Source organism: Amphiura filiformis, chromosome 1 (assembly GCF_039555335.1).
Source record: "Amphiura filiformis chromosome 1, Afil_fr2py, whole genome shotgun sequence".
NCBI lineage: Eukaryota > Metazoa > Echinodermata > Ophiuroidea > Amphilepidida > Amphiuridae > Amphiura > Amphiura filiformis.
In genome coordinates, this window is record NC_092628.1 from 89,983,989 (window position 1) to 89,997,810 (window position 13,822).

Genomic DNA, 13,822 nt, shown 5'->3' on the forward strand with positions numbered 1-13,822 from the left:
TAGTATATCAACCATGCATAATGCTATCTACTGAAGATAGTTGTCCATAGTATTATCATTGCTAGTATATCAACCATGCATAGTGCTATCAACTGAAGATAACCTGTCCATAGTATTAACATTGCTAGTATATCAATCATGCATAATGCTATCTACTGAAGATAGCTGTCCTTAGTATTATCATTGCTAGTATATCAATCATGCATAATGCTATCTACTGAAGATAGCTGTCCTTAGTATTATCATTGCAAGTATATCAACCATGCATAGTGCTATCTACTGAAGATAGCTGTCCATAATGTTATCATTGCTAGTATCGCAACCATGCATAGTGCTATCTACTGAAGATAGCTGTCTGTAGTATTATCATTGCTAGTATATCAACCATGCATAGTGCTATCTACTGAAGATAACCTGTCCATAGTATTAACATTGCTAGTGTATCATCTATGCATAATGCTATCTACTGAAGATAAATATCCTTAGTATTTTATTGCTAGTATCTATCTCAGCCATGTATAATGCTATATAATGATAATCTACTGAAGATAAATATCCTTAGTATTTTATTGCTAGTATCTATCTCAGCCATGTATAATGCTATCCACTGAAGATAGCTGTCCACAGTATTATATTTACTAGCATCTTACTCAACCCTGCATAATATTACTGAAGGTAGCTCTTTTATCAATGGAAGATAATCAGAATAACAATGATGTATGTTGTAGATAGTTACATAGGTACACAGCTATGCTATCGACTATAGATATTGGGCATAGCTGCATAGTTGTTATCTACTAAAGATAGCTATGTTATATTTTATAGATAGTTGTATGGTTGTGCTGTCTACTGTAGATAGGCATGTTATCTTTTGTAGGTACCTGCTGTTGTGCTATCAACTGTAGATAGCAATTGAACTGACTAGAATACTGCATTCATTTTTTACTATCTGGAGTAGATCTAGTAATTATGTAAATCTTGTCATACACACACCAGCTGTTGGAAATAGTTAATAATGTGCATATTTTTTCAAACTACAGAAGATAGTAATTATGTTCATTAATTGGCATATCGCTTGCAGCCTCATACACACACACCCCCTCTTGTAAATGCCGCCAAGTGTGGAGGTGTGTGTATATTCCAACTGGGGAGATTCACACACCCACATTCAAACTGGGGAGATTTTTTTACACAAATCTCACAGCAACCGCCATACTGTGGAGGTTGCTCAAATCAGAAAATGACAGGTGGTATACCCCCCTCTATGGCCCAAAAACCCCATTTTTGAGCTTATCTTCAACTGTGGAGCTCCACGGTTGTTAGCAGACTCCACAGTGTGAATGTGACAAGACACACACACCTCCACAGTTGGAGGCATTTACAAACGCACACACACACACACACACACACCCCCACACCCACCCCTTCACCCCCATAGGCACGCACACCCCCACAATAATCCATCTTTCTCTGCCTATAAATGTATACAAGTTTACAAAACACATCCTAACTCTGCTACATGATTAATTAATGACAACCACATACTTCCATATATTTACCAAGGTTATATCCCCCAGTTACATTAGTCAATCAATTTGCTGTTAGATCTTAATGAATAGAGCATCTGGAATAAATGTCCTTGATCAGCCAGACTCGCAATTACATCGTCGATGCGCGAAAACTGCACATTCATATTGCAAAATCAGGGTAATTGGCCTGAGGGAACAAAATGTTGTAAAATTATGTATGAATTGTGATAATATCTTAAAGGTAGCGTCGTCTGCTTCAATCCAGAACCATCCAGTACTTATAGTTGTGAAATATCATGGTGAGAATAACACACTGTTTCAGTTCATTTGTATTCACTTGAGTGTGTCGCACCGTGGTTTCCCGTGAGATTTGTAGTCCTATAATTTATAACCAGGTAGCATTTTATCCCTCTGGTTCAATTGTCCATGGTAGGCTAATTGAAAGAAGTGACTAAAACTCAAAGGAATAGGATTGCACTTACATATGGGTTGGTTGGCAAAGTCTTTTTTAGGCTTTTCAGTAGAGGCATATTCTTTTTTCTTGTCTTTGTGTGTAGTGCTCCAGTGTTCTCCAAACAGATGGGCAGCTGAGCCCCTAAAGGATTTAGACACTATATACAAAGTATTTTAAAACCAGCAGGATTTCTGTAGGGATGTGATTATTTTCATCATACTTTGTGGAAAAATCGTCTATTGAAATGTCGTAAACATGGCAAAGTACAATGCTGTTATAGTGTTCTCACACTTTTGAGGTAGGCCATAACAAACATAGTGAGCATGATGCAAATACTAGGCCAAAATGTCTAGACATAAAGCAATCATAATAACTCATTGTAACATCTATTGTAGGTCTTAAAAGTTTTCCTCCTTGTTAGACTGGTTGGCAGCCAGGTTTCTTGTCAGCCATCATGGCTTTCAATCAGATGTCAAGTAAACTAGGGTGGGTAGGCAGTAAGCCAAGTTCAACAGAAATCTATAGTCCGTTTGGCTTCTTCGAGACAATATCGTTTGTGTGACATGTGCGATCAAAGTCGGTGTAGGGCGCAGTCACTTCGCACTGTATTGCGCACTACAGATGCCCCACATTTGATCCTGCACGTATCACATGCAGCTGCTACTGTCTTGAGGAAGCCTAATGGATTATAGCCCTAGTCCTAACCACAACCCTAATCCTGACCCTAACCTATCGGAGGATTAACCAGGTTGACAGGTGCACGTTATGATACATGTGGAGATAAGGACTTAGTATAATTGAAGACCTATAATTGAAGAACAAATTAAAAAGACTAGTTTGCGTCTAACGTCATGGCAAAGGCGCAGCGTGATTGGTTGCAGTATGGCATTATATACTGCTCCAAGAAAGTATCCTTACACTTGGAAAAATAATCACAATTTCAAAACTGAACCATATTGGGTAAATTTGTTTTTTTTAATAGATGCACTATCTAATCTTGCACATTTTGACACCCCATTGAATCTAAAGTGACTTCAAGAAGCAAAGTTACAAGCATTTGATTAGACGAAGGTCCAGTTTTAAAAGTGACACACTGGCCTAATCAAAACTCCACGGACTAGACATCTGGTTTGAGAGTGGTAAATGACTAATTTGTGTGTGCCTTTGATTTAAAACAAAAGGAACAAAAGAAAACTGAAACAAAAGAGCTGACAAATAAAATGCATGTTATGAAAAGTACAGAGAAGTAAAACTGAAATAAATATTGCTTTAAATAAAGCTTCATTGCAGAAACTGTGTAGTCTCTTTGTTGCGCTTGTTGGAATCTTTTTGCGCCCGGTATAGGCCAGTTTGTCACTTTTAAAACTGGACCTTTGTCTATTCAATTGCTTGTAACTTTACTTCTTGAGGTCACATTGGATACATTGGATTCAATGTGGTGTCATAATGTGCAGGATTAGATAGTGCATCTATTACAAAAACAAATTTACCTCAATATTGTTCAGTTTTGAAATTGTGATTATGTTTAAGTGTAAGGATACTTTCTTGGCGCAGTATAGATCTAGTTGACAGGACGTCATATGCAAACTAGTCTTTTTAATTTGGTCTTGAGTTATAGTAGGTTTACATTACTTCAGCATGATTAGCAAAACTGGTAAACAGATTTCATTCAACTTCACTAATATCTTCAGCAGAAAGCTAGAGACAGGTAGCCTACATGTACAGGCGTTACTACTGCTCTCCCGCTCAAGCATTTTACTCATAATACTTGGATGTAAGGAAATATAGTGAATATGGTCTGTTTGGATACTACTTGTATACTTGAGTGGAACAAACAATCTTTATAGAAATAGAAAAGTGTTTTTCAGTCTACCTAAGCAACATGGTGCAATAAAGCAAAACAACTTGACACAAACACTTCACATTGACAATGTAGCATACCAATAGAGCTCAGTGTTGCCAGAACTGCCATGCAATTGGGCTACTTAAAGATAGTTTGCTTTTCTGAAATACCAAATTGCTATTAAAATTTGATTCACAAGCACCACATCAGTGTGTATTAACTACTGGAAGTATATTCAAGGAGGAATTTTCCCACACAACAGATTTCCTTTTGGTTTCATTAGAGGTGTCAAATTTTAAACATTTTGGTGCTTTTTGACAATGTGAAATGAAACATTAGCTGTAGCGTATCCACCTAGCATATCCACCCGGGATATCCACTCCTTGGTACCAAAATATTCTAGCATCACTGTAAGAACTGCATTGCATCATATGAATATGGCAATAGGGAGAGTAGTGACGCAAGCTCCTGCCAGTGAGTTGGTTTCCATTGGCGTACTTAGGGAAAACTGCCAAGCAAATCCATCACCATAGCATCAAGCTGTGGTAGGCATTGCATCGATTTAAGAGGAGGAGATGCTATGAAGTGAAGTGCAATAAACTTGGCCGGAATTGTTTTTTGCTTTGCAATGCGATTGTTTGCACGATGTGGAAAAATGATTGAAGTGAAGAACACAACTGGGACAGGATCTGAAGTTGTGATATTGTGACGTGTGAAATTTTTGTATGCATGAAGTTTTTACAAATTTTGCCTGTGGCAAATATTACTGAAATTTTGATACGTAGAATATTTTATTTTGCTGTAGGCAATTAAAGAATTTCCCAAGTTCAAGAAACTGGTTTCTTAATTAAATGCAAAAGATTTGTGCTGCTAAAATCTGTGAGGTCATACTATCTTTTGTTTTGTTTTCTGTATTCTCATGAGGCTCTGTAGCATTTATGAGCCATTGCTTGATTCATCTACAAAATATATGTATGCTTAGAATGTCCAAATATACTGTGCTAACAAAACTACTGCGCCAATTACTAAATATAGCCAGTGCATCTAATGCTGATTTCAACCTGTTAGCATTTTAGAATTTTTGATATTCTAGATCTTAATAATTGGGTTAGAATTACTAGGTATGAATAAAACCATAAGTTTTCTGTGTTCTACTATTGAAATTCCATTTGTCAATATGTCACTGCCGTGTTTTTTCTGTTTTCTTGTAGATTTCCGCATGATTTTGTCCATTTTACCATGTTTTGTCTGTTTACAAGAAGGTTAATGGAGAAATAATAGAGAGCTTGCGATTTGCAAACATACATTTCAAACACCGGTGAATCTATTCAAAATCACTTTTTTTGAATAGATGCACGGGCGTTTGAAACATACATTTGAAAATCACAAGCTCTCTGTTATAAACTATACATACATTTTACAGGTTTATTTTGGAAACACACATTTTTTATTTTTTTTATTTTTTTTGTTCATTTCAATTATTTCAATTTTATTTAGGAAATCCTGTTTTCCATTTTTTACCTCCCATTCCGTGAAATTTGTTCATTTTCCGTATCACTGAAAAATTATGGCTTTAGGTATGGTGTTGTTTTATACCTGACGGTGAGGATAAAGGCTAACATTTAATTTCATTGGCATAATAAGCCATGAACAATGTATACAAGTTAAATACAATTACATTACTGCCATTATAGCCATGGAAAGCAACACATTAATACTCACATGTCACATTTCATTTGACAAAAGCATTCTCTAGATAATGTATAAGTGATACACAATTGATTTTTCCACCCATTACCAGATCGTCTCAATACACGGATTGCGTATTAGGAATGTGGGAGTATGCTTACGTTTTTGATAAACCACAAATTTCTGTGAAAAATCAATATGCACCCATATTTTGCCATCCAATTTAGGAGTAAGATTCAATTGTTGTTATTGACTCTCTCACATTAATGCATGTACTAAAGCTGGGTTATCGTTTACAGTGTGTTTTTGTTAGTTTTGATGATGGCATTGCATAGTCATTACATGCTGCGTGGGAGGATGCACCTTTACTGCAGCTTTGATAAGTATATTGTTACACTCCAGTAAATTCTAGTTCAATTTGGAAGAGTTTTAATTTCAACACCGAATATTGGTGTTGCTTTGATGCATCACATCCGGAATCTTACGTGATTTTGTGATCAAGCAAAATGGGTGTAATGTTTTGAAGTCAACTTTGAGATGTGGCCAAAATATGGTAAAGATAAATTTGTAATTGAAGTTGTTCATATAATGTCCACCGAAGTCAATGTGTTTGGACATGTCAAACTATGTAGACTTTCATAATATTAGTGTAAATTTTAACCGATTCACACAAGCAAATTGATTTCACACTTACGTGTAATTTTCGTGACTTATCCAAGCTCACTTCTTCAGCACTCTGATAACAATTACCATGTTGTCCATTATTCTTGTTCACTTACAAACCTATTATATGCAGAAAACCTCATTTAAATTGGACTTGCAAATCTTCAGATATAAATATAGCAGACATAATTTTGACAACTATTTTTTAAAGACAAGCAACTCCTCACATGGGCTTTCTTACTATGACGTTAGAGATTTTCATGATACATTTTAATATCATCCAAATGTTCAAATTTATGATTCAATCAAGTTTTAATATCAGGGTAACACAAGTGATTGCTATCACTTTGAATATTTCATGACAACCATTACTACGGTTTTGATTTATGGCTGCCCTACTTTTTGACAAATTATATTTTTCCTTACAGCTTTATTCCAATTTTGGTGTATTTTAGCTGGCACCACATTTTGATGGCTGACCTACATTTTGCAACCTTGCTAGGGCCCTGCTTTATGGTAAAGATGATGCACTCACTGTAGATTGATGCAATACTTGGAAGAGTGTGACTGTATTCACTTCACCACTCGCTATGGATCATGCTTCTCATTGAATTTATGCACTTTAAATCTATATTCAAAGATCTCAAAGGATATGAAAACTTTTCATATTACCAAGGGATGTTTCAAAATTTAAGACAAGTATTGAATCTTCTTCAAACATCATGCAAGCTGGTGTGTTTGGTTCTCAGGTTCTCCCCTCTCACATGTATTTCTTTATGGAACAAAAAAGCTTTGAAAATGGTACAGGCAATACACTTTTGGCTCAGATGTACACATCAGTTTTTTAAATTATTTGCATTGATTCAAAGTCTAATATTATACTAGTAAAAGATTCATCTTGAAATGAAAGAGTATTATACCTACTGCTAAATACAATACTTTACAAGTTAAAATTTTGAAATCAACTAAACCAACCAAATTCCACTTCACAGTTTTCTTCTATGGTTTCCACATGTATAACATTTTGTGAAAGATAAACCTGTTGATTTCTTTGAACAAACAGTTGAGTAAGGTCATATACTCAGAAATTCCTGTACTAAAATGATTTATCTCATGTTATTGTGTGGTACGTGAGGCAAGTGCTTCATCCTTCACAAAGCTATCGTATTATCATGATTTCTGTGAATTGATAGCCAAAAATAGTTGAGTTTTGTAAACATTGATGAGAATGAGATTGCCAATGAGTCTATCACTACCTGCCTCTGCATTGTATAATAATTATGTCAACCTTACAGGACATGGTTCTTTTAAACCCCAGTATGTACTTTGTGCGAGAGCAATTTTGTGGGGAACTGTGTAAGTTGCAGCAATCGCTTGGGGTATCAATCATTATTCACACAAAGACAAATTAGCTTACAGGACCCCATAAGGCATGAAATGTGCAGAAATGCTATTTTTAGAGGTACCTTTTTAGAGGTACCAGGGGGGTGATGTAAGTCTGTGTGAATAAAGGTTCTACACAGCCTATTAGTGCTACACTTTTTGAACCCCACAAGAATGATGTGATAAGAAATATACCCCAGAAAGAACATAATTCTGGACCCCACACAAAAATCCCGGTGTAGGGGTGGGTGTGTACAGTTGAGTGTAAATTGGATATCAACACTCATACTGAGATGCAATATAATAAAAGGGTTGAATTTTGCATTGATGAATGCGATTACTGTGGATCATAGTAGTTGATGGAGAATGAATGTTATCTGATGTGGTGTGATTTAATGGTTGAAAATGGTTACAAGAATGGCTAGGAAAATGATCTAATGGTTGGTCTATGTTTATTATTGAATTCTTTTAGCATGTCTGAGGAAATAAGATTATGTGATGTTAAAGAAACAAGTGCACAAAGCGGGGCACAAAAAATATACCTGAAATTCATGCTTCATTGATGAACTGGTTTTTTTTTGTGGAGAAACGTTATTCCATGGTTCAAAAAGTCTGAAATGTAAAAACGCTGCCAATAGTGTTGCCTGATCACCCCTGCACATACACGCCCACCTCACACACATCCACCCGCACAATCACCCCCACATACAATGTACACGCTAACAAACACGGTTACCAAATGCTTACATTTTTTTTAAGATACAAGGCTTGAACAGTGTATGTTATAAATAACTTATTGTTTAATGATTGATTCTTGTTAAATGATTGATTCAAGTTCACTTATTCTATAAATAACCTTTTAGCAAATTGATTATTTAGGTACCAAAATCTTGAAAATAAAAGATATTGCATGCAGGCTATAAAGTTGTATTGATCACAAAGTTAGATATTGGTAAATACAATGCAAGGCATATTATAGATTCACTGTACCTGTGACGCACATTCTGGAGTACCTTGATTGCTCTCCAAAAAAGTGCCTTATAAGTGTGTTTTTATACTGAACATCTTAATTATATGCATGATTTAATTAAGAAAAACAACCAGACTAAACTCAATCAAATTCAGCTTTTTCACAATGCAGCAAATAGTTTAATAGTTACATTTTGCCACTTTAGCAATTAAATGTAGGCACAGATCTTGGCACGATGTAGGTTACATTGTTGCCACATTGTCATAATTATGGTTTCACATTGTTTCCATGAAATACTCAAACTTGCTTCACTTGACACATATAAAACACTTTAGAAACCTACTTGTTCAGCTGCACATATATGGTTGGCATTGTTTATGTATTAATTGTTTTAATCATCCCGTTTTTCACATGAACATTATCATTATGTTTAATTTGTAGTTACTGTGTAAGCGCTGTAGAAATATGTTCCATAAAAGTTGAAGCTAAATGGGATTGAGATGCACCATGTATGGTTGAAAGAAGCTTTGAACTCAAGTCTTCATGAGTTTTAAAATGTCAGTTTGCATCCAAGGTTTGGTAAAATATTGACCTTGATTTTATTATTGAATTCTTTATCATTTTTTAATGAGCTATTCACAGGAGACTTCGTTGAGCTCACGAATGTCTCCTATGTTTCAAATTATACTTGAGGTTCGAAAAATAAAAACTCTACTTATAAACTTTATAGGAGATGTAAGTCAGTAAATCGGTTAAAAGTGGTTTGAAGCAGCGTGTTTATACTGAGCGTACGGCTTTTTGACCCGCTATTTTCCGGGCACAAAATACCGATCACAATCCGGCCACCGTTACCCAGCTTGTTTCTACTGAGACCAGAAAGCCGTGTCTCGCATGATGCACGGAATTTTTTTCCTGTCAACCGGAAGTACGGAACACAGATGTGACGGTTGTAGCCTAAATTTAAATACGCATGGCAGCTCATGGCATATGACCTACAATCACAATTTAGTGTTTTCAGTAAAATACAAATTGCATTAATTCACCAGTGGATCTAGTAATTGGCTATTATGATAATTAATTTACAGCCAAAATATAACCAAATCATTAACTATAAAGAAGTAGGCCTAGACTAAGTAAAGTCATATATTAATATCCATTTTACTTCATGCGAGTCACACATCATGCCAGTGTATATAATATCAGAAAGAAGGAACCTACTACATAGGCCTAGGCTAGACTATATACAAGTAGAATATAAATCGCGTTATTTTTGCAACACGAATGACCTCGACCCGGCAACCGATCACACGGCTCGTTTCTACTGGGCGGATTACACGCTTTGACCGGCATGATCCACCTCAAGAGGTGGATCACGAAAAGCGAGCACATGACCCGCATGACACGGCAACCGATTACCCAGATCGTTTCTACTGGGCTTGTTACCTGGTATGACCCGGCACGGCACGGCATGGCACGGAATTTGGCCCTCAGTAGAAACACGCAGAAGGATGAATTAAATTTTCATATCAAGAAGAAAACTGATGGGAAGGTTAAAGCCTGTGGCATGTTGCTAAGTAATCATATTATATTGGTGCAAGTGGGAAATGGCACAGGATAATTCAGGCATGTTGGCAATATACGGCAAGGCCAAAGACTGCATAGCTTTTAAAATTCATATATGTGACCCGTTCTAACAAAATCTGGAACAATTAGCATTTTTGACATTTCATGATTTGAATAAAAATGTAAGCACTAGACAACAAGCTTTAAAATGATACCACAATTATATACATTGCATCATTGCATACATTTTCAAGATATAGATAATTCTGTAAATGATACCATGATATTTTTGCCCAATTGCTATTCTGAGTAATGGGCTAATTAGTTTCCTGCCTTACACAGGATTGAATAGGGATTATCATTTGTCATTATTAATTATTGATTAAATAAACCTTGTTTAAAAGTACTTTCAAGGGTTTGAAAGTCCACTCAGTCCCAAGGTCAAATACCATGAAATTGAGAATTCCAAAATTATTTTTTTGTGGGAATGTCATCTTTAAAAGGCCTATAACTCAAAAATATGACTGGCGACTTATTCCGGGTTTTGTTGGAGCTGATCACATATTTGTGTATTCCTAAATCATGTGATTTTGGGGATGATTTGAAGTGACCTCCGCTTGAGATGAGTCTGTATTATTTATGCCTAGTTATTATGTAAAGAGATGCACATATAGCAGCTGATATGTGCATCCTTATGATATGAATGTACACACTTTAGCGCATCCATGTTTTGAGGATATTTGTTTGGTTTGGTTTTACATTATAATTGAGTGATTAGCGCATAGGAAATCGCAAAGCGCTTTGCCTATTTTCCATTTGTTGATTGCTCCTCAGATATATCTTTTTTTTCTTCTTTTTTTTCTTGAACTTAAATTGTCAGAAAAAAGTGAGAGACCATTGTAGGATGTCTGCTAATGAAGTCAAATCTCTGCAATGAACTGAAAATGCAACTAAAAAACATCAACTATACTGGCCTTTGCAGAGTACCGGTACAAATAGCTACATTCTAATGTTGATGTGCATATGATTCTCGGAACTCAAATTGATCATTTTACATCAAAGCAGTATAAACCCTTGTCACACAATATAGCAAATGCAATCAATACAAATATCGGTCACCATTTAAGAAATCTAAGATTGAAGGCAATGGCTCGGAGTGCAAATTCACATCTCTTAAAGGAAGGCCAACTTGAAAGAGTCGTGAGGGAGGGTAATTGACGTCTACTGTGCGTCCTCGTAATTGTTCAAATGAGAAAAGACAAGGCTCAGTGGGAGCACATTTTCTGGCTCTGTTTCTCATTAGTGAGTTAGAAAGCGCAAAGATGATGGAAAATTTGATTCAGTGCAAAATTATGAAGTGTAGAAGAAGGTGCTTTTACTTTTTCATTTTGTGTGTTGAAAGGAAATAGTAATTGTGGGTCTTTATCCTGTCGTCTAAAAGGTCGTCTGTAAGCTATGTTTGAAAAATATCCAACATTTTGTGGCTCAGTTTAACATTTTGGTATATTTTGTGTTAATTAAGAAAGGGGCAAGTTAACATCATTTGATGCGTCCACTACAGGTATGTGAAATAGGTTAGACTAGGCCAAATTTTCAAGGTTAGACTAGGCCAAATTTTCAAGGGCTATTTGGGCCCATTAATCTGAAAATATACGGGTTGGGCCCTCATCAAGTTTCTCTGACAGATTGCCTTTGTCTAACATTGCTCAAAGGAAATTGATGTGTATTGGTAGTGTGAGGAGTACAGATCTGAAGAAAACCAAACAACCACCCAACATCAGAACACCTTACATTAAGTGAATGATTATAGGTTTGGTTGGACTATTAAACAATAGGGCACAAAAAAGACATTGACAAATGTGAACAGTTTAAGAAAAGCAGATTCAAAAATTGGAATATTCACTTTTAGTGTTAATTATTTCCTCCAGTAATGTTTTTTGGATGGGTAAATTTGACCTGCCACTAAGCAACAAATGAAGGGTTGTGATTTCCAACCTTACCAGGCCTCAGAACATTACTCAGATAAATGCATACATTGCTTTAGTACACTTAACAAATTGCTTTCAGATTTTGCTTGTGCTTTACATTGTTATGTTTTTGGTTCACTGATAACTGTAACTAGGGCATCTACTAAAGATGACAACGGTCAGTTCACAAAGTGTTCAATGCTGTAGGTCAAAGAACATAGTCATGGAAATGATGTTAGTGCTATACCTTGTCAACAAGCCTGTTTGATTAGATGATAAGATATTATGGCCAAGGTAAAGATTGTATTTGTATACAAGTGAGGAACTCAATTGCGTCACACCTAGCATGAAGTGGATTAGGACACTCACCGCCGGCTAAATCTAGCCGCACTCGGTGGCTTTTGTGATGCAGATAGAAAGCAGTGGCATCGCCAACAGGGGGATGATGTTATTTAATTTTAAATGGGGCCATGTACGAGTGATCCTTGCTGTGTAGTTCAACAAAGTGTTTGATCAGATTTTCATCTTTTATTTTCCAAACATGTACAGACCTTTGCCATCTGGCACAATTTTGCTTTTCTTTATTGCATCAGTGCAAAAGTAGGACTTGACTCTTAAACAAAGGCATATAAGAAAAACCCAAATTGACATTGATATTATTATTCCACACAGGTTTAGCCAGATTGGCAGGTAAATTAGCATTTTACAGCATTAAGAGTATCTCTCCAATTTGCAGTATGAATGTTTGAATTAGTTTAATACACTCCTGGCAGGTGTGTAAAAAGGCAGATGTAACCCCACACCGCCAACTGCGGTCAATGGTTTTGTGTTCTTATGATGTTTAAAATCTAGACCTACCGAATCGCAGACATCCTGCATGTCCGCAAGGAATCGCGGACATCTGCAGTTCCTGTGAGTCTGCAAACACACACAAAAGCACACTAATATATGCATCGGCACATATAAAAACACACCCCTGCACACTCCCCTTTATAAAAATTATTTCTTCTTTTTTCTCAAGGTGCAAACAAGTTGGAAGCGACATCCCCTATTATCTATATTATTTAGAGGAAATAGCTTGTGAAATAAATCAGCTCAATACATGTTATTTACGCCAATCTGCATGGTTGAGACTATCCTCTGGCAATATGAGTTATGGACAGGTGCTTCAGTTATCAGCAGACCTGATGGTCAGACATCAAGGGATGAATTATTTATTTATGTGTTGAAATACGGTTCTATCACTCACTGGGCATTGTCCGAGTCCTTCAGGGATTGAGCACAAAAGTTCAATGTCTATCCGTACAAATCTGGATAAAGTAGACTCAATGCCTGATCTATTTGTGTAAGCGTAGTTTGTACATATAATAAAGGGTTCACAAATTCCAAGTTCCTGAATCAAAAAGTTGTTAACATTTTTTTTTAATGGTTAAAAGTCATTGGTAGTCTATAGGTCCAATTTACACTACATGTAGTTGCATTCGGCCACAATGGTTCAAAATGTAACAAAAAGATGCAGTTTTGTAGTTTGCACTTTCCATTCAACTCACATAAAGCATAGAATTGTAAATTGGACCTGATGTGTAAAACAAAATTGGCTACCAACAAATTTATTTGTTTGTTTTGAAATTTTGTCAACAACTTTTGGACTTCTTTTAAAAAGTCTTAGAATTTGTGAACCCTTTTTGCAGACATAGTTATGGTATTCTTTATTCAATTGGTACCAAAGACTGCATGATGGATACCTCATTTAATTGTCAA